The 21,306-nt window shown below is 39.6% G+C and overlaps 1 long non-coding RNA gene across 1 annotated transcript; it reads left to right on the top strand.

Annotated features, from left to right (window-relative positions):
- The first annotated feature begins 228 nt into the window (after positions 1-228).
- On the top strand, positions 229-19,397 carry LOC123652526. Its single transcript, XR_006741931.1, has 2 exons — positions 229-270; positions 19,325-19,397. It is a non-coding gene; the product is annotated as an uncharacterized LOC123652526 (long non-coding RNA).
- The last annotated feature ends 1,909 nt before the right edge of the window (positions 19,398-21,306 follow it).

The following is a 21,306-nucleotide window of genomic DNA, read 5'->3' as shown; positions in this document are numbered from 1 at the left end:
GCCACAGGCGGCTCTTCGGCCCCTTGAGTTTTTAGCAAAGGTCAGCTTAGGAGTACCCTAATTAAGTTAATAACAATGTACCTCCCTATATAGTTTAAGTTTTAAAAATTTGGCTCTCAAAAGAAATTTCAGTCGTTGTACTGTTGATATTTGGCTCTGTTGACTAATGAGATTGCAGACCACTGGGTTAACTTAAGGTCACAAGCAGTTAGGGATTTTAGCAGCAACCAGGGGCATGTGCCTCGGTTGGGGGCACATCCCCAGTGGGAGGTGTGCAGGAGGCAGCTGATTGATGTTTCTCTCTCATAAATGTTTCTAACTCTCACTCTCCCCCTTCCTCTCTGTAAAAAATCAATAAAATATATATATTTAAAAATATGACAACAACAAAAAAGAAAATATTTGTTAGAAACTCCGTTTGGTGTTTCTCCACAGCCTTCCAGACAGCTGTTCTGTGGGGTTCTCCGTAAATCTAACTGAGTTCTCCAAAATAGCACAGGGACTCTCACAGGATAGTTGGGGCTCTGGAAGCAAATGTGTTAGAATACTCTAATACCTTCTGGAAAAGCAGAGGCTGCTCTTCAGTAGCCTTGTTCAGAGAACTGGAGTGAAATGAGAACATTTCTCCATATTTTTTAGTACTTTTTAACCTTTGTGCATAAGAAAATCTTGGATCACACCAGTAGACACACCCAAGAAGAATCCAAACTGTGTAAAACCAGCAGGGGCCAAAGGAATGGGAAAAATATTTGGAGGAAAAAAGGGAATGAGCCATATACTACCTTGGGAGTGTGTGTGTTGGGGTGGGGTGGTGCAGGTGGGGAGAGGGGAGAGATACACTGAGTTTTTAGGAACCGGCGCTAGATAATTTAGGAGGGTAGGCTATTTAGGAACTAGAACTGGATTATTTCCCTAAAGCCATGGAGGCTGGTGCACAATGATGGTAGGGCATTCGTTACATGTCAGGATATTATACTACCCCAGCTCAAAGACAGAGCCTCTCTGCAGGCAGGTAGAGAAATGAGGTTGGGATATCTGGCCTGTTTGGGGTTCAGGGTTCTTTTCTTCCCTTTTTGAGAGTATGAAAGTGGCTGGAGTGGAATCATTTTGCCTAAAAGGGCCTCTACCTCCAGAGAAGTATAGACTTGAAGATCACGTGCCAGTAGATATATAATCTGAATTTTTTTAAATAGGTAGATTACACTCTGAGACAACCACAGCACCATACCTATAGAGTTGATTCAGGTCACAAACTGGTGAGGGTCGGAGTCCACCCTTCAGAGGGGGTTTGGGAGCAGTTCTGTATGTAGGGAAACTCCTTTGAGTACTTTATTTCACTTGCAGGTTTTTAATCGGCTATACAATATGAGAGCATTCCTGTGTCCAGAGATCTGCACATCTCAGGACTAGTGACTTTGATTTGCAAAGCTGGAAAAAGCCAGAACCCACCAAGATCTGAGCATCTGTGTCCTCGTTTACAGGCATACCTTGTTTGACTGCACTTCGCTTATTGTGCATGTTGCATTTTTTTTTTTTCTAATTGAAGGTGAGATTCTCCACCAACAAAAAGATTATGAGTGGCTTTATTGTGATGGTCTGCAACAGAACCTGCAATATCTCTGTGGCATGCCTATACCAAATTTATTCCGAGTGTCAGAATCTATCATTGCTTAATCTTATAGCAAAATTTGAACTTATTAACCTGAAGGGGGGTGGGTGTAATAATATTTAAGTTCATAGAATTCCCATATGGCTTATTCCAATGTTTCCTTGCCATCTTGAAGCACTAACTTGAAGCACTAAGCTCTCAGTTGAAGTGACTACCTCCACAGAGTGCTAATTACCCAACCTACAAAGCCTCACTCCTAGTGGGACCTAACTTAGCTAGTCTGTCTTATTGCGTATCTCCTACCACTGCGGTGAGCTCCAAGAAATAGTGACCTTTTCCTTCTCTTTCAAGTCTAAAAGAGTGACTGACACAGGGAAGGAGCAAAATTGATTAATTATCTGGACAAAGATGGGTTGCTACCCAACGTTCTTTATTGAGCCAGACACCAGGAAGGTAAGGCCCACATTTCCTTGTACGCAGTTGATAGAGCCAGTGTGATGGTTCTAAGTGGCAGTGTTCTGAAAAGAGCCTTTAACAATGAGAGCACACCCAGGAGCTTGCTGTAGCAGAGGCCTTTCCAGTTCTGTCTGCAGCTAGAGCATGGGCATGTGACCCAATTCTTCCAATGGAACTTTAGAGAATGTGCCAAGGGCTTCTGGGAAAGACTTGGAAGTTTTTGGCCCATTCCTGCAACTTTATGTCAGTTAAATATGCTCTCTGTACTACCCATGCTGGCTCAGGGCAGCTCCTCTGGTGCGTGGTAGAATTCAGGCACAGATTCTGTCTGTTTGTCTGATAGGGCTTCCATAATCGGGCAGCTTAAACAACAGAAACACATTGTATCCCATTTCTGGAGGCTAGAAGTCCAAGGTCAAGGTTGTTCAGGGGAAGGGGTTTTGAGGGCTGTATGGGTAATGGAAAGGTCTCTTCCAGGCTTCTCTCCTTAGCTTTTTGATGGCCATCTTCATAGTCACATGGCATTCTCCCTGTATGCCCATTTCTGTGTGCAAATTTCCCCCTTTTCTAAGGACACCAGCCATATTGGATTAAAGCCTACCCTAATAACCTCATTTTAACTTACCTCTATAAGACCATATCTCCTATAGGTTATTTTTTGTTTGTTTGTTTGTTTTTTATTACTCCTTACCAGAGGATATTTTTTCCATTGCTTTGCAAAGAGTGGGAGGAGGGAGGGGGGCAAGGAGAGGAGAGGAGAAGAGAGGAGAGGAGAGGAGAGGAGAGGAGAGAGAGAGAGAGAGAGAGAGAGAGAGAGAGAGAGAGAGAGAGAGAGAGAGAGAGAGAGGAGAAACATTGATGTGAGAGAGATATGCACATTCCTAGATCAGGGTCAGGGTGCAAGGAGCAAACCCGCAACCCAGGTATGTGCCCTTGACCTGGAATTGAACAGGAGACCCATCAGTGTGTTGGCAGATGCTCTATCCACTTTGCCACACTTTTCAGGGCTAAGGTTGTATTTTGAAGTACTGAATTTCCCAGGGTGAAAGGCACAATTGAACACATAATAGATTTCAGGGGCCCATTTGTCTGAATTAGACTAGGTGTAAGGCAGCCAACAGAAGAATTTACAAACAATAACCAAGGGAAGGTGATAGGCAAAGTTGATTTCAGTGTACAGTACCTCAATCAGGAAAGGACTGAGGCAGGTGGAACCTCATAAGCCTTTGGGAAAGTACAGTCACTTATATGTACAATAATGGAGTTAGGTCTCATTATAGGAGGAGATTGCCTCCCAATGGCAAAATATTTCTGATTTCAACAGGAATTCTGATGAAAGAAAATATTATTAAATCTTATAAAGACCAAATTCCCCAGCTTCTACTTTCCCTTATTATTAAAACCAACAATCAAAGAAATCCAGCCTCAACTGCTTCCCTGTGCCCAAAGATATTTCTCAGTGAGACACACTGCAGACCACGGCCCATGGTTTGGAAGTAAAATGACTCCTTCTCCTTAGATTCTCATCTCCTAGACATTCAGTGATTCAATAAATGCTATTTTGGATAACAATATGTGCCTGGCACTTGTTGGCAGGACTGGATTATCCAATCAGGGTAATACATGCCTCAGAACCAGAGACTCATTTTAGAGCAACAGAGATGCAGCAATAGGCTTCTGACTATGAGAGCCACTGGTCTTACCACGAACCCCATTACTAAGAGGCAGTCATTGCATTAGGATAGTGGAATGATCTGTTAAAGTCCCATCTGTGCCAGTATGGCACAACACCTTGCAAGGTTGGGTCTTTATAATCCAAGGTGTGGTATAGGCACTGGATTCACATTTGACAGACAGGTAGTGCAATTTTTTTCTTAATAGCTAGAATTTGTGCATGTGCAAACCAAGGTGTGAATCTTCTTAACTCTGTGACCCACTTGTGGAATTTGGGTGCCCAATTCCCACAATGCTTGGGCTCTGCCAAGTTAGAAGCCCTAGTTTCCATAGAGGAATTGCTTCCAACAGAGAGTACAGTAAGGGTTCCATTGAACTTGAAGTCCATTAAAGCTGTGACTACCCCCTGGCTACTTTGGGGTCCTCATGCCAGTGAACTAGCAGAACACAAAAAACAACAAGGCAGTTATTGTGCTAATCAGTCATTGACTGACCATGCTTACTATGGTCAGATGCTACCATCAGGAAGAAAGATGTTTAGAACCCATGGGCCAAGGGGTCAGGGGACTTATTTGGCCAACTCTTAGTACCACCATGCCTTGCAAAAACTATGAATTGGAAATCATAGCAACCACAGCCTGACCAAAACAAATCAAGCAAAGGTACAGACTCCTCAGAAACAAAGCTCTTGGTCATTTCAACAGGCAGGAATCCAAGACCAGCCAAAGTACCAGCCATGGATATTTAGAATACATGATCAGCTTCTCATTTCTGCCTGTCTCTTCTATTTTCTACCTATAGTTTCACTCTAACCCTTTGGGTGAGAAAGAACAGAGAAGCAAGAAGAGGGAACAAGATAAGAAAACTTCTAAATATCTGCCTTATCAAAAAGCTAGCTCTGCATGAAGACTAAAATGACTTTCTCTTGGCTTTTCAAAATCCTTGCATTGTTAGTGCCCTTCCCATTGTTTCTCACTGCATTCCCTGAACAAGCTTCTTCATTCTGACTATAGTTTGGGAATCTAGCAGTTCATACATCTACTGTTTGTTGAGGTCTTATAGCTAGCTGCCATCCCACCTCCTTGAAACCCACTAGTGTATTTCTCCCCTGCCCGCCAGCCTAAATCTGGTCCACAGGAAACACACACACACACACACACACACACACACACACACACACACACACATATATTATTTGCCCAAAAAGCTCTGGAAGTGCAGATCTATCCCATCACAATAGAAGCTTTCCCCTACTTTATAGCCGAATCCACTATACCCAGTCTGCTGCTCATCCCCTAGGCTCACCCCACTCCCAACTGCACAGGACAAAGGACACATATTAAGCTCACTACGTGGTTTCTGTAAAGTTCTTCTTCTTCCTTTCTTCTGAATTGACGTTGGGGGGCAGGTAAGTAGAGAAGAGATGACTAGCACAACTCTCTCCAAAAAAACCTCCTCCCTGGAAATCCACTTATCTCCCTTCAATATAGGTGAGTCAGGAAATTGACTTTCCAGTCACAGACTTTATAATTTTACATCTCATTTTAGGACCTCACTCTGGAATAAATTCTCTATTGTATTTTCAATCCGCACGTCTTGAATTAGTAAAACAAGTTCAATATATTATTTCTTAGGTATATGTACAAATTGTGGATAGTTACACAGCTAATCAATAATATACATTGCCTTAGAGAGTAAATGAGTAGGGAAGAATAACTAATTTTTATTTACATACCTTTTTATTTTCTGATGTGTTATAATGAGCCTGTGTACTGTAGCAAAAAATTAGAACAGTATATGAAACAATAGACATAGGATGTTTGAGTAAATTTAACTTATATATATACATATATATTTATTACAATTAGATCATAAGTCAAATATCAAAGAGTGTTAGGTTATTTCATATGTATCAAAAATGATTTTGATTATAAAGTAAAGCTATAAGACAGCCTTAAACATTCTGATTTAAATTAACTCAATGAAAAAATATGTTTAATCTTTATCTTATATTTAAATGTAATACAGTTGATTGGCCTTTTAACTGGAAAATTTGAGTGAAAAAAATAATCAAAATGACTGGAATCTCAAATTGAATTTGTTGAGGAATAGGGCAAGCATGCTTCAGTACTATCAAAAAGAAAAAGAAAATAAACTAGAGAGGTGCATTCTCTTCTCAGTTTGAGCAACACCTATATAAATGATAAAAAGTGGTCTATATGATTAATTAAACCTACACGCTACATCAGTGTTTTTCAACCTTTTTTGGGCAAAGGCACACTTGTTTCATGAAAAAAATCACGAGGCACACCACCATTAGAAAATGTTAAAAAATTTAACTCTGTGCCTATATTGACTATATATAAAGTAATTCTCTTGAATAGGAATCAAATAAACACAAAGAAAGTATTTTATAATTACTTTATTATGAAATATTAAGTAAAGAAAATAGTGAAAAATTATAAAATTCTTGTCTTGTCTGCACCTATGGCACACCAGGCAACATCTCGCAGCACACTAGTGTGCCGCGGAACAGCGGTTGAAAAACGCTGCGCTACATCACTAGCCTTACAGTCAGACATGGGCATTGTGCACATCCTATAAAACCACTAAAATGACAGTGGGAAAAGAGAAGAGGAGGGAAGATGAAAGAGATGAAACATACCAACAAAATGTGAGTAATAGAAAGCAAAGAGTTGAAATTGCTTAACTGAAAGGAGAAAGCTTAAACCTAATGCCTTGAAGGGATCAAAGCCAATAAAAATAAAATACTTGCAAATCCCAGACTCTGGAAAGTCTGAGGACATGGAGACATATCTGAAGCTACGGAGTAGCCTGAAAACAAGAAGACTGCTTGGTAGCTGGATCCCCATATCATTTGCCCCAAAAGTAAGGTTTATAAGTTGGGACACCAGCCACAGCTTTTTGAGATCATGGGAACTGAGTAAATATAGGCACACTGAATGGTGAGAATTCCCTCAGCTCCTTCTCTGGGTCACATTCCTCACACTGACAACCCAACTTATATCTTCAGACAAAAGGTCTGAAACTGGCCAGCCCCAAAGCAACAAGCTACAGTTATAGGTGCTGGCATTTAAGAGACTCTCCAATCAAATTTATAGATGTTGAAATAGTGAAAGTGTGTGAGTAGCATGGTGCTGAAGGGCTAGTAACAGATTTATATCCTCTTCTTCCAAAGTGAAAGCCAACTCTAGTATCTAAAAAAAATAATAAATAGTAGTTCAAGCATGTTATTTATAAACTATAGGTCAAGAGCATGAAATCTGTACACAGGAGAATGGAGATGGGAGGATTTGGTCCCTCAGCCCAACTTTCACCCTCTCCTATCAGGGGTCCCTTGAGGATTGTCCAATCACTTATTTAGGCCTGATCCAGGCAGTTGGACATCCCTCTCACAATCCAGGACTGCTGGCTCCCAACTGGCCTCCCGTGCAGGCCATCTGTGTCAGCCATCTTGTGTCCACATAGGGGCAGCCATCTTTGACCACATAGAGGTGGCCATCTTGTGTTTTGGTGTGACAGTCAATTTGCATATTGCTCTTTTATTAGATCAGATATTATGGGTGTGTTGAGCACCACTGAAGACAATGGTAAGAGCTGTTGTCCATTACTGTGGTTGTTAAGAAGAAAACACAACCAGGAGCTAGTCAACTTCCTATGAAGAACTAGGACCAACCATGTTATAGAAAGCTCATTCTCCATCATGCTGGCCTGGCTAAATATAACCCAGACTTAATAGATCCATTAGGGATGGACACAGGCCATCAGAGGAAGTAAAGCTTTTGTGACAATTAACTATAGCTGCAGTAATGCTGTATAACAAATTAACCCAAAACTTGGTGATACACATTCAATTATACTCACACTTGTGGGACTCTAGGTCCACTGCAGTTTCAATTGCAATTTGGCCAATGTAGGTTTGGCTGAAGTGGCTCTGCTTCCAGCTGTGTCTTCTGGGGTTGGTCCCAGGCTGTGAATCTGTTCCACATGTCTCATTCTGGAACCCAGGCTTAGGAGCCATGGCTATTTGTCGCATGTTCAGATCATGGTGAAGCACTTCCATAGACATACCAAGTCTCTGATTGCATCGTGTTAACTGGCATTCTATTGACCAAAACAAGTCATATGACCAAGCCAGAATTAAAGATTAGGGAGCAATTATTTACCCACTATGCAGCCATGGCAAGGATGTGGATATATAATACCACCACAACAGGGTGAAGAAATCATTGGAACTAATAATTCAATCTACCAAAGCACTCTTCATTCATCATTCATCAAATGTGTTCTAATTTTGGTCTTTACTCCCATTACCTTATCATGGTGGTTTGGCTACCTTATAATATTCTCCAAACTATAGTAAGAATATCTAGGACAAATAGCAAGAATTAATGGCTAAATGTTTTTATTTGCTTCTTTATTTTTATGCAATTATTCTAAATATTTTTATTAATTATTTTATTCAAAAACATTTATAAGCTCTCTCTCTTATGTAATTAAGAATACAGAACATTGTAAAAAATGTTTAAGCCTGATTCCAAGAAGGTGGCTGACAGGATGGCAGTGAGGAAGAGAATGTGAGTAAGTGAGGAAGCAAAGGGGGAGTGTGTGGACATGTGGTGTGTGTGTGTGTATGTCTGAGGAGGGACAGCTAGATCTTGCAGGATCTTCAGGGACTGGCAGACTGGCTGGCATACAATGCAATTTCAGTAATCTCTCCTAGAGTGCTGGCTCTCCCACAGAGGCCATACCATCTTCAAGAGGACAGTTGCTGTGACTGGGAGCCCAGCCACACCTCCACCCAGGGTGCTCTCAGACAACATGCAGGATTCTACAGCCACTTGGATAGAGACCTAAGCCTCGGCTGCCAAACCATGGACACCGGGACTTTATCGCCCCCCTCCCCAATACCAGCTGAGAGTTCTTAAGGGTGCTTCTTTCCCCCAAGTCAGAGGCTTTGGCCCCAGGCACTGCGACCCCCCTCACAAACAGCCAAGCCTTACTCAGCAACTCCAGGCTTTACAACCATGTGCATGCGTACACAAACAGCTGAGCCTTACACAGAAGTCCAGGGCTCTGTGACCATTTGCACAAGCAGCTGGGTCTTATGCAGCATCCCAGGGCTCTGTGACCTTGTGTACAAACAACTGGGCCTTACTCAGTAGCCCAAGGCTCTGTGACCAATCCAGCAGCTATGCAAGCTGCCGCTGCCTGTGACCACCAGAGGATCATTTACCACCCTCAACTGCACAAGAAGCAGCTGGATTGGCCATACATACCACAGAAGCAGCTGGCACCTGTGACCACATTGGGAGCAGATACCCCACAACCACCTGAGGAGCAGCCTGCTTGTGAGCATCTGGTCCCCTCAACCACCTGAAGAGCAACTTCCCCATGAGCAGCCACCATCCATGACTGTCCCAGGAGCAACTGCCACCAATGATCATGTGAGTAAACACTGCCTGAGGAACAGCCACTGCCTGCGACCATGTGACCCACCACCAAGCCCACCTCTGCAGCCACAGGCCCCACATGACTTGACACCTAGATCCTTTGGTGAGTGCAAAAATGGGAAGATAGAAGAACAACCCCCGAAGAAAAGAAAAGGAAAAATCATGAGAAAAGAAACTAAATGAAATGGAGGCATGCAATAAGTCAGGAAAAAGGATTCAGAATAAGGGTCATACAATTTATCAACTGTATGAATGAGAAAATCAACAACCTATGGAAGAATCAAGAGGAAATAGTGATATAACTACAATAAAAAACAATATGGAAGATTTCAATAGTAGAATAGGAGAACCAAAGGACCAAATTGTTGAATTAGAAGACAGGGAAGTAAACAGACTCAATCTGAACTGCAATTGGAGACAAAAATCAAAAGATAGGAGGAGAGCCTAAGGGAGCTTTGGGATAACATGAAACAAAGCAACATACATATATTAGTGATGCTATAATAACAAGAAGAAGAGCAAGAGTTAGAAAACCTATTTGAGGAAATAATGTCAGAAAATTTCCCTGATTTAGGGAAGAAAAAGGCGCACAAGCACAGAAAGTCTCAAACAAGATGAACCCTAAAAGACCCACACCACGACATGTCATAAGTACAATGGCAAATGTTAACAACAAAGAAAGAATCTTAAAGGCTACGAGAGAGATATAAAGTTACCAACAAGAGATCTCCCATTATATTATCAATGATTTATCAACAGAAACACATCAGGCCAGAAGGGAATGGAAGAAAGTATACAAAGTTATCCAAAACAAGGGTCTGAATCCAAGCATACTCTATTCAGCAAGGTTATCATTCAAAATTGAGGATGAAATCCGGAGGTTTACAGACAAACACACACACACACACACACACACACACACACACACACACACACAAAAAAAAAAAACCCCACAAAAACAACAAAAACAAACAAAAACAAAAACAAAAAAAATCTAAGGTAGTTTATCACTACCAAGCCAGCAATGCAAGAATGCTAAAGGGACTGTTGTAAAAAGAAGAAGAAAGGGAAGAAGGAGCACAAGCACAAAAAATAAAAATGGTTAGAAACAAATATCCTATATAATAAAGATATCATATGCAAATAGTCATTATGCTGCAAAGCATAAAGACTGACCATGTAATAACCGGATCATGGATCAGCAGGAGGATAGGGCAGCAAGCTACAAGTGGGCATCAGAGAGCTTAAGGGGGGGGCAGGGCAGCAATCTATGAAGGAGAAGGGGGGTCAGAGGGAGCTGCATGAGGGCAGGGAAGTGGGCAGAGAGCTACAGGAGGGCTGCAGCAAGCCACTGGCTACAAGCAAGCAGCGGAGCTACAGGAGGGATAAGGGCAGCAAACTATGGAAGGGGAGGGAGGAGGAGGTGTTGGGGGCTGCAGGAGGGCAGGGTAGCAGGTGGAGAGTTGCTAGAGGGCTACAGTGAGCTACTGGTGAGCTACTGGCAAGCACAGGGCTACTACTGTATCAATAATAACTATAAACATCAGTGGCATAAATGCTCCAATCAAAAGACATCAAGTGGCTGAATAGATAAGAAAATATGACCCATATATATGCCATCTACAAGAGATCCATCTCAGAACAAAGGACTCACACAGACTGAAAGCAAAGGGATAGAAAAATATCTTTCAAGTGAATGGAAATGAAAACAAATAGCTGGGGTAGCAATACTTATATCTGACAAAATAGATCTCAAAGTGAAAGCCATAATAAGAGATAAGGAAGGCCACTTCATAATAGTAAAGGGATCGATAACAACAAGAGGATATAACTCTGGTAAACATATATGGACTCAAAACAGGAACACCCAAATATATAAGAAAAACTGCTGGAAGATATCAAGGGAGAGATTAACAGCAATATGATCATAGTTGGGGACTTTAATACCTCACTGACATCACTGGAAAATCTTTTAGGAAAAAAAAAAATCAGCAAAGAAACAGCAATCCTAAATGACTCACTAGATCAGATGGACTTACTAATAATTGATATCTTTAGAACATTTCACCCCAAAGCCATAGAATATACATTCTTCTCAAGTGCACATGGGACATTTTCAAAGACAGACCACATATTGGGTCACAGCAAAGTCTCTCTAAATTCCAGAAAGTTGAAATTATATCAAGCATCTTCTCAGAACACAATGGCATAATATTAGAAATCAACTACAATAAAAACAATAAAAAAAATTTTAAACACTTAGAGGCTGAGTAGCATGCTATCAACAATGATTGGGTTACCAAAGAGTTCAAATAAGTTAAAATCATCCTGGAAGCAAATGACAATGAAAACACAACAATTCAGAACCAATGTGACACAGTGAAAGCAGTCTTGAGAAGAAAGTTCAAAGCATTACATGCCTACCTCAAAAAATTGTAATAAATGATCCAACTCTACAACTTAAAGAATTAGCAAGAGAGCTAGCAGAAGGAAGAAGATAATAAGGATCAGAGCATAAATAAATGACGTATAGACACCCCCCCCCCAAAAAAATACAAAAGATCAATGAAACTAACAGCTGGCTCTTTGAAAGGATAAATAAGATTGATCAACCTCCAGCCAGGCTCACCAAGAAGCAAAGAGAGAGGACCTGAATAAATTTAGAAATAAAGGAGGCAAAATGACAACAGACCACACAGAAATACAAAAAAACAAAAAAAAAAAAAACAAAAAAAAAACAAAAAAAAAAAAACACAGAATACAAAAGATGGCACACACACACAAAAAAAACATACACACACAACAACAACAGAGAAACAAAAACTATGAATAACGCTACTCCACCAAACTAAATAACCTAGAGGAAATGGACATATTCCTAGAAAAATACCACTTCCAAAACTCAGACAGGAAAAAAAAAAATCTGAATAGGACAATAACTATGGAGGAAATTGAAACAATAATCAAAAAGCTTTCAGCAAACAAAAGCCCAGGGCCAGATGGCTTCATAGGGGAATTTTACCAAACATTCAAAGAAGAAATAAAATCTGTTCTACTCAGACTGTTCCCCCCAAAATTTAAGAGGATGTAACACTTCCAAGCGCTTTTTATAAAGCCACCACTACCTTAATCTCAAAACCAGATAAAAACATTATAGAGAAAGACAATCAATAGCCAATAACCTTGATGACATAGATGCTAAAATATTCAACAAACTTCTAGCAAATTGGATCCAGTATTACATTAAAAGATCATACACCATGACCAAGAGGAGTTTATTCCAATGATGCAAGGCTGGTACAATACTCACAAATCCATAAAAATGATATATCACATAAACAAATTGAGAGATAGAAATCACATAGTCATAGCAATTCATGCCAAAAAGGAATTTGACAACATCCAACACCCTTTCTTGATAAAAACCATTCAGCAAAGTGGGAATAGAGGGATCATAATAAAAGGTTTATATGACAAATCTACAGGCAACATCATACTCAATGAGCAAAACTAAAACCATTTCTTCTAAGAACAGGAAAAAGACAGGGATGCCCACTTTCACCACTCCTGTTTGACACAGTACTGGAAATGCTAGCTATAGTGATCAGACAAGAAAAAGAAATAAAAGGCATTCAAATTGGAAAAGAAGAAGAAAAATTGTCATTATTCACAGATGACATGATATTGTACATAGAAAATGATAGAGATTTCATCAAAAAACTACTAGAACTAGTAAATGAATCCAGTAATGTAGCAGGATACAAAATTAATACTCAGAAATCTATGGCTTTTTTATATGCCAGTAATGAACTCACAGAAAGAGGGGGGGAAATTACCCCATTTACCATTACAACAAAAAATGTAAGATACCTAGGAATAAATTTAACTAAGGAGATAAACAAATAGTACTCGGAAAATTACAGAACGCTGAGAAAAGAGCTAGAGGAAGATATAAAAAATTGGAAGAATATACCATGTTCATGGATTGAAAGAATCAACATCATTAAATGTCCATATACTAAAATCAAGCTATAGATTCAATGCAATCCCCATTAAAATACCAATGGCATACTTCAAAGACCTAGAAAAAACTCTCCAAAAATTGATCTGGAATAAAAAAAAAGACCCCAAATAGCTGCAGCAATCTTGAGAGAGAAGACCAAAGTTGGAGGAATCACAATACCAGATATCAAGCTATACTACAAAGCCCCTCTTCTAAAAAAAATGATTGGTACTGGCACAAGAACAGACATTTATTCCAATGAAACAGAACAGGGAACCCAGAGTTCAACCCAAGCCATTATGCTCAATTAATATTTGACAAAGGAGGCAAGAGCATATAATGGAGTCAAGAGAGTCTCTTTAATAAATGTTGTTGGGGATATTGGACAGACACATGTAAAAAAATGAAACCAGACGACCAACTTACACCATACACAGAAATAAACTCAAAATGAACAAAGGACTTATACTTAAGACTGGAAACTGTTAAGTGCTGGAAGCAAATTCCAGCTGGGCATAATAAAATGCATCAAGTTCATCAGAAAGTTGATGGATCTTGGACCTTCAACAGACCTGAAGATCTGCATATTATTGCCTGCTGCCAGACAGCTGAGGGCAATTTTCCCAAAATGATAATCCTTTACTGTTTACCAAACCTTATTTTTGATATGCATATCTCCTTTTCTAGAAGGGAAAATGTGTGAATAAAAAGTCCTGGGTGCAGAGATTTGAGGAGCTTAGTCATTAAAGCTAAGACTGCCCTGGTTCCCCCAAAATGGGCCCCAAACTTATATTACATGTCTAGTTTATGCAATTTACGTGCAGATTCCTGATTCCTGAACCCTTGTAGAAGTGGGAAAGACCCCAGCACATAAAAATCCTAAAAGAAGCCACTGGTAGCAAAATAGTAGACATTTGTCAAAGCAATATCTTTACCGATACAGCTCCTAGGACAATAGAATCTAAGGAAAAAATAAACAAATGGGTCTACATAAAAATAAAAAGCTCTGCACAGCAAAAGAAGCCATCAACAAAACAAGAAAGCCGCTGCATGGGAGAATATACTTGCCAATGGTATCTCCCATAAAAGTTTAATCTCCAAAATTTACAGGGAACCCATACAACTTAAGAAAAGGAAGATAAACAATCTAATTTTAAAAAAATGGATAAAGAACCTAAATAGACACTTTTCAAAAGAGGATATACAGAATTCCAAGAGACATATGAAAATATGCTCAAAGCCACTAATTATCCAAGAGGTGCAAATCAAAACAATAATGAGGTACTATCTCACATCTGTCAGAATGGATAGCATCAACCAATCAACAAGTGCTGGCAAGGATATGGAGAAAAAGGAACTCCCTTGCACTGCTGGTGGGAATGCAGACTGGTGCAGCCACTGTGGGAAATAGTATGGAGTTTCATCAAAAAAATTAAAAATGGAATTTCCATTTGACCCAATAATCCCACTTCTAGGAATATATCCCAAGAAAACAGAAACATAAAGGATATATGCACCCCTATGATCATAGCAGCACAATTTACAATAGCTAAGATTTGGAAACAGCCTAAGTGCCCATCAGCAAATAAGTTGATTAGAAAACTGTGTACATCTACACAATGAAATACTATGCTGCTGTAAAAAAGAAGCAATTCTTAACCATTTGCAACAGCATGGATTGGACTGGAGAGCATTATGTAAGTGAAATAAGCCAGTCAGAGAAAGATAAATATCTCATGATCTCATTCATTTGTGCAATATAATGAACAACATAAACTGATGAACCAAAATAGAACCAGAGTCATAGAATCATCAGACTGTCCAACCTATGAGGAAAGGCTGGGAGTGAGGGGGTAATAGATCAACCGAAGGACCTCTATGTATGCATTTTTGCCAAACAAATGAACACAGACAGGAGGGGCGGGATGAGGGCATGTACTGGGGGGTGGGGAGAGGTCAATGGGGGGGAAAGGACACTTATGTAATACTTTAAACAATAAGGAATTTCGATTTTTAAAAAAATTTTAAGCCCATTTTATGTCAAATAGCACTTCATCTTGTTCTGGATTTTAAAAGTAGAAGCTCAAAGCAAAATATCCTGGAATGTAGAGACAGTTATTTGATATAGAAAATGTGTAGTCTAGCCAAGAAGCGATTACTTCAGAAATCCTCATGGAGAATAAAGGATTTAATGTGAGATTTGATATTTTGGAAAAACAAACTGAGGATTAATAATATCCGGGTGATGTCTCCCAATAACACCAAAGGAAACAGTGAAGATGTCTTAAAAGAATGGTTTCCAGATGCCTGGTAAACCTTGTGTCTCTAACAAATGAGAACATGGCTAAGCAAAGATATTACTTATTTTGAGAACAGAAGCATTCTTTGGGTGACTAGAATATTGCACTTCAACTCTACTATTATTTAAAAAATAAAAACATAGAATATTATTCTTTTCAAATAACGAAATGATAGATATAATTGTTTGCAATGCAAATCAGTTTTACCAGCCAGTGTGATTTATATATGTAAGAAATAAATTAAGGTTTTATGGTGAGATTATTTGTCTATTTAATTGAATGGAATATATCTCAAAGTTTTGTAAAGTTGATGATTTCTTTCACATAGGAACATTTTCAGATACATAAATTTTAGAAAGAATGTGGAATCTAGAAATTGATTTTATATAAACCATTCACACTCACATGCCCTTTGGGAAGAGTTCGTGGACTCCCTGGTTGGGGAACCACTTACTTGGTTCATTAACAGAGTTTCCCACACTCCTGTGCTCTTCTAGGACTAGGGCCACTCCTGCCGATATGCCCGAGAATGGTTTTGTACTGATAAAAATGTCCCCGAACCCATTAGCTTTATGAGTTCCAGTCACAAACAGCACTTAGCAAGGTCACGGGCTTTCATTTTCCATACTGAAGTCTTCCTTTGACTTTTTTCTGTATATAATTTTCTTTTCCTTGTATAATTGCCTATTAAGTATTTGTGCTTGTGCAGTTTTTCTCTGGGTCTTGTCACTAGATTGAAAAACAACAGCAGAAGTAGGAACAAAACTAGTACCTATATATCATAAAGACATTGTAGTCAGATATTATAGAATAGAAATTAGAACCTGTGCATTCTCTGAGGGATAGTTCAATTAATTAATTTAATTTCCTATAGAATACAAATGGAGTATGTAGCAGTTTCCACTGACATTAAGTGCTTAAAATAGAAAAAAGAAAGGCAGTCTAAATGAATCAAATTAATCTTCTATTTCCTTCCTAACTAGCAAGTCAGCAGAGACTAAGAGACAGAAGCATAGATGAATAAACCATATGCAATATATTGCTACTTGTCATTTTAGAGAACTATTTTTTTCTGTCATTTTGATTACCTAAAGGTTATAATAACATCACAAGAACACTTTGGGATTAGGAATGCCATGATGATTTGATTTCCCCACCTCCTTTGCAAAAGTGTCTACTTCCTTAATTTCCACAAACTCATTCTAGCCAAGATTAGGTTTCTGGTGTAAAAAACAGAATGGTGGCTGATAAAAGACAGAAATGTATTACAATGGCATGGAGTGAGCCTATAAGGTCTACAGCAATGGTTCTACTCTGCAAACTCTGGAGGGACTGAGGCTTCTCCACTGTACAGGGCCCACATTTCCAAGATCTGTTCCATCTCCAGCCATCATGGCTGTAATCCAGCCAACAGAAAGGAGGAAAACATTAAGAAAAGGCAAAGGGCATGCACTGGCTTTTTTTTTTTTTTTAATTACCATACTACAATTCTACTTATGTCTCACTGGCCAAAATTAATCAGACAGAAAATTTTTGCTTTTTATATTTTGAAGCTATCTGAATAAGTACATAGAAATTTAAATGTGCTATATTTCCTTAGGGTTTGACCATTTTATTATAAAACTAGAGGCCCAGTGCATGAAATTTGTGCACAGGGGGGGTGACCCTTCGCCTGGCCTGCTCCCTCTCCAATCTGGGACCCCTCAAGGGATGTCTGAAGATTGGGTCTAAACCAACAGTCAGACATGCCTCTCACAATTCTGGATTGCTGGCTCCTAACCGCTCATCTGCCTGCCTGCCTGATTGCCCCTAACCACTTCTGCCTGCCAGCCTGATCACCCCCTAACCACTCCCCTGCCAACCTGATTGACACCTAACTGCTTCTCTACCAACTGGATCGCCCTGAATTGCCCATCCTGCTGGCCTGATTGCCCCCAACTGCCCTCCTCTGCAGGTCTGATTGCCCCCAACTGCCCAACCTTGCAGGCCTGGTTGCCTCTAATTGCCCTCCCCTGCAGGCCTGGTCACCCCCAACTGCCCTCCCTCGCTGTCAATCTTGTGTCGGCCATCTTGTGGTGGCTATCTTGTGACAACATGAGGGTGGCCATCTTGTGGCAACCATCTTGTGATGACTTCACAAGAACGCATCACACCACCTAGGCTGTTTTTAAAAAAATATATTGATTTTTTACAGAGAGGAAGGGAGAGATAGAGAGCTAGAAACGTCAATGCGAGAGAAACATCGACCAGCTGCCTCTTGCACACTCCCCACTGGGGATGTGCCCACAACCGATGTACATGCCCTTGACCGAAATTGAACCCCGGACCTTTCAGTCTGCAGACCGACGCTCTACCGCTGAGCCAAACCAGTTTCGGCTAGGCTTTTGTTATATAGAATAATCATGACTTTTTTCTAGTAATGATTTTAGGCTACACCTTCCCCCACCCCTGTGGGATCTCAGGCCGTGCCCCTCAACTGGCAGGACTTGACAGGGGACCTCAAAGTACGCTTCTCGTCCTGGTGCTGTGCTAGGGGACCTCAGGCTGCTACCCCCACCCCAGCACCAGGCCAGGGGATCTCAGGCTGTGCCCCCACACCCGACAGGGCTTGACAGGAGACTTCAGGCCACACCCCACTCTGGCACCAGGCCGCGGAACCTCAGATCGCACCCGCTGCCTGGGTGGGCTTGACATGGGACCTGAGGCCATGCCCCACACCCAGCTTGATGGGGACCTCAAGGTGCACCCCCTAGTGCTGGGTCAGGGGAACTTAGGTCTTGCCCCTGCCCAGCAGGGTTTGACGGGGGACCTGAGGCTGCCAGTGGGGCTTGACAGAGGACCTGAGGCAATGCCCCCCTGCTTAGAAAGGCTTGATGGGGGACCTCAGGCCATGCCTCCTACCCAGCGGGGTTTGACAGGGGAAAGTCACTAATGGGAGAACATATTTGCCAATAATATATTCGATAAGGGGTTGATATCCAAAATATAAAATACTCATAAAACTCAACAATAAGAAGATAAACAATCCAATTAAAACATGAGCAGAATATCTTATAGACGTTTTTCCAAAGAGGACTACAAATGGCTTAGAGAGACATGAAAAAATTCTCAAAGTCACTAATCATCAAGAAAATACAAAGTAAAACCACATGATATAATCTTACACCTGTCAGAATGGCTATCATAAAAAAATCAACAAACAACAAGTGCTGGTGAGGATGTGGAGAAAAGGGAACACTAGGTCCTTGGTGAGAATGCAGATTTATGAAGACACTATGGAAAACAGTAAGGAGTTTTCTCAAAAAATTGAAAATGGAACTTCTGGTTGACCCAGCAATCCCACTACTGAGAATATATGCTAAAAAAACAAAAAAAACACCATTCAAGAAGAATATATTCCCTCCCATGTGTTCATAGCAGTGTTATTTTTGGAAACAGCACAAGTGCCTATCAGTAGATGAATGGATAAAAAAGCTCTGGGACATTTACACTATGGACTACTATCCTAATATATAAAAAGCCGGGGGCCATCACTACCTAAACGGCCAGATGGATGACTGAACAGCAGGCTGTGTGGGGCAACCTGGCTGGCGGAGAAGGGGGAGGAGGAGGAGGGAAAGGGAGGAAGGTTAGTGAGGGACAACCAAACGTCTGAAGATCAGGCTGCATGGGGCAACCAGGCCAGCAGGAGGGATAGTTATTTCATTGGTTAGTTAATTTTGTTCATTAGATTCTACAAATAACAAGATCATGTGATATTTGTCCTTTTCAGCTTGCCTTATTTTACTTTGCACATCCAGAGTAGGAGGTGCAGGAGGCTGTTGATCAATGTTTCTCTCTCATCGATGTTTCTAACTCTCTATCCCTCTCCCTTCCTCTCTGTAAAAAAAAAAAAAAAAAAAAAAAAAAAAAAAAAAAAAAAAAAAAAATCAATAAAATATATATATTTTAAAAGAATATAAAAGGGCCTAACTTGTAGTCTAGTCCTAGGTAAATTTTCCATTTCCTGAGAAAATGTCCTAGTTTTATTAAAACTGGAAAGTTATGACCCTATAATGGACCCTAAATTTTATAACAATAAGTGTGTAAGTCTAGTAAGTCTAAGTATTGTGCAGAATACATAATTATTTGTTGTTTATATGTCATGAAAACAATCTTCGAGTTTTTAAAACTTTTTTCATCATCTAATGCTAAACATTTATTAAGCAACCTCTATGATTATTTACACTCCAAATAGTTAACATGATTTGTGTGTTATTTGGCAATATGCAAGCAAAGTATCTAGTAAATTCTAAATTTCCTTTGCAAAAGTATTTAATTAATTTAATTTCATACATAAATTAGTACATACAAAGTCATATAAGGTATAAAATTTGGTAAGTAAAACTATGTTTTAGAAAAACAACACCCTAGTGAGAAAATTTCTTGCTTTTCATGCTGACAGCATAATCAGATAATTTTTAACTAAATTAATTTACTCTGATCAAGAATAAAAATCTTAAAAAATGCTTATATTTGTAAAAGTTGAAAGAATAGGTATTTCAGTCAAGTCTCCTTAAATATAGAAAGTGACAGCAATAGTCCTCAACAACTTACTTATTGTCATATATTTGTCTCCAGGAATATCCCTGTAACATATTCAATGAACTTTCAGCCCTGAGAATAGAATCCCAAATATTCACTGTATACATATGTCTATGATTACTTCTGAGCACAATAAAACTTGCAAGTAAAAGAGAAGTAAAAGGATATAAAAGTTTTGTTTGCCCATCTTGCATTTTTGTTTATAACATACACATACCCATTAATATCAGATTTACAGAGCAGTACACAAAATTGTATATATACTATGATTAAAACTATGTAAAAATGCATGTGAAAAAAATTGGTGGCCACTCAAATTGTACTAGTAATTATGTGAGAGTTACAGAACCATGGATGTTTTGCTTGCCTTTCTCTTGACTTTCCAAATGTTCTATAGTGTGATTATCCTACTGTAATTCAGATGCCTACTGTCTTCTTGTCTTCAATGTTGAGCACCCCCAAATAAATTTACTAAAAAAATTAGTGATCGATGTGCAGTTTATTGACAATTTGGTAGGGGAAGAGGAGATATGTTCACCACTCATCCTACATCAGTATTTGAAAGCCCCTTGGACCTACTCTTTTCCAGAATCTCTTTTGTGCTGTGGTTTCAAGAAAGCTATTCTTCCTTCCTTCTCTCACAGAATCACATCTCTGAAACAGTAGTACTGTTCCAGGCTTTGACCTCCAGAATTTCATACCTCTCCTTTCAAGTTTCTTTCTCTTGAAATTATTCAGGAAAATTTAATTCTGCCTCTAAATTTGTTCATCAAGCTCATCCCATTAAGATGCTCAGAAAACAAGAGGATTCTGCATTGACCAGGAACCATCCTCATTATGTTTCTATGAAAGTAGATTGGCATGATTTTCCAAGAGGATAATATAACAATAACTATGAACATGTAAAATGTACATACCTTTTGACCCTGAAATCCTACTGCTAGAAATGCATCTAATAAAATTAGTCAAGAAAGGTCACTGAGGAAAAATGTACATGGATGGTTTTTGCAACAGTGTTTGTCATGACAAAAACTGGAAATGCTAAAGTGTCCACCAATATGGCACTGATTTAAACAAATACAGTGTCTCTATGTGAAAGACTATCACACAGATATTTAAAAGAGAGATCACATAGACCAGCTATTTTCAACCGGTGTCCTGCAAGATTTTTAAAAACATACAAAACCTGACTATTTAGGGGCACTG

The sequence above is a fragment of the Pipistrellus kuhlii genome, unplaced genomic scaffold (assembly GCF_014108245.1).
Source record: "Pipistrellus kuhlii isolate mPipKuh1 unplaced genomic scaffold, mPipKuh1.p scaffold_m20_p_1, whole genome shotgun sequence".
Lineage (NCBI taxonomy): Eukaryota > Metazoa > Chordata > Mammalia > Chiroptera > Vespertilionidae > Pipistrellus > Pipistrellus kuhlii.
Note: the sequence above shows the minus strand (reverse complement) of the source record. Positions and strands in the feature narration are given on the sequence as shown.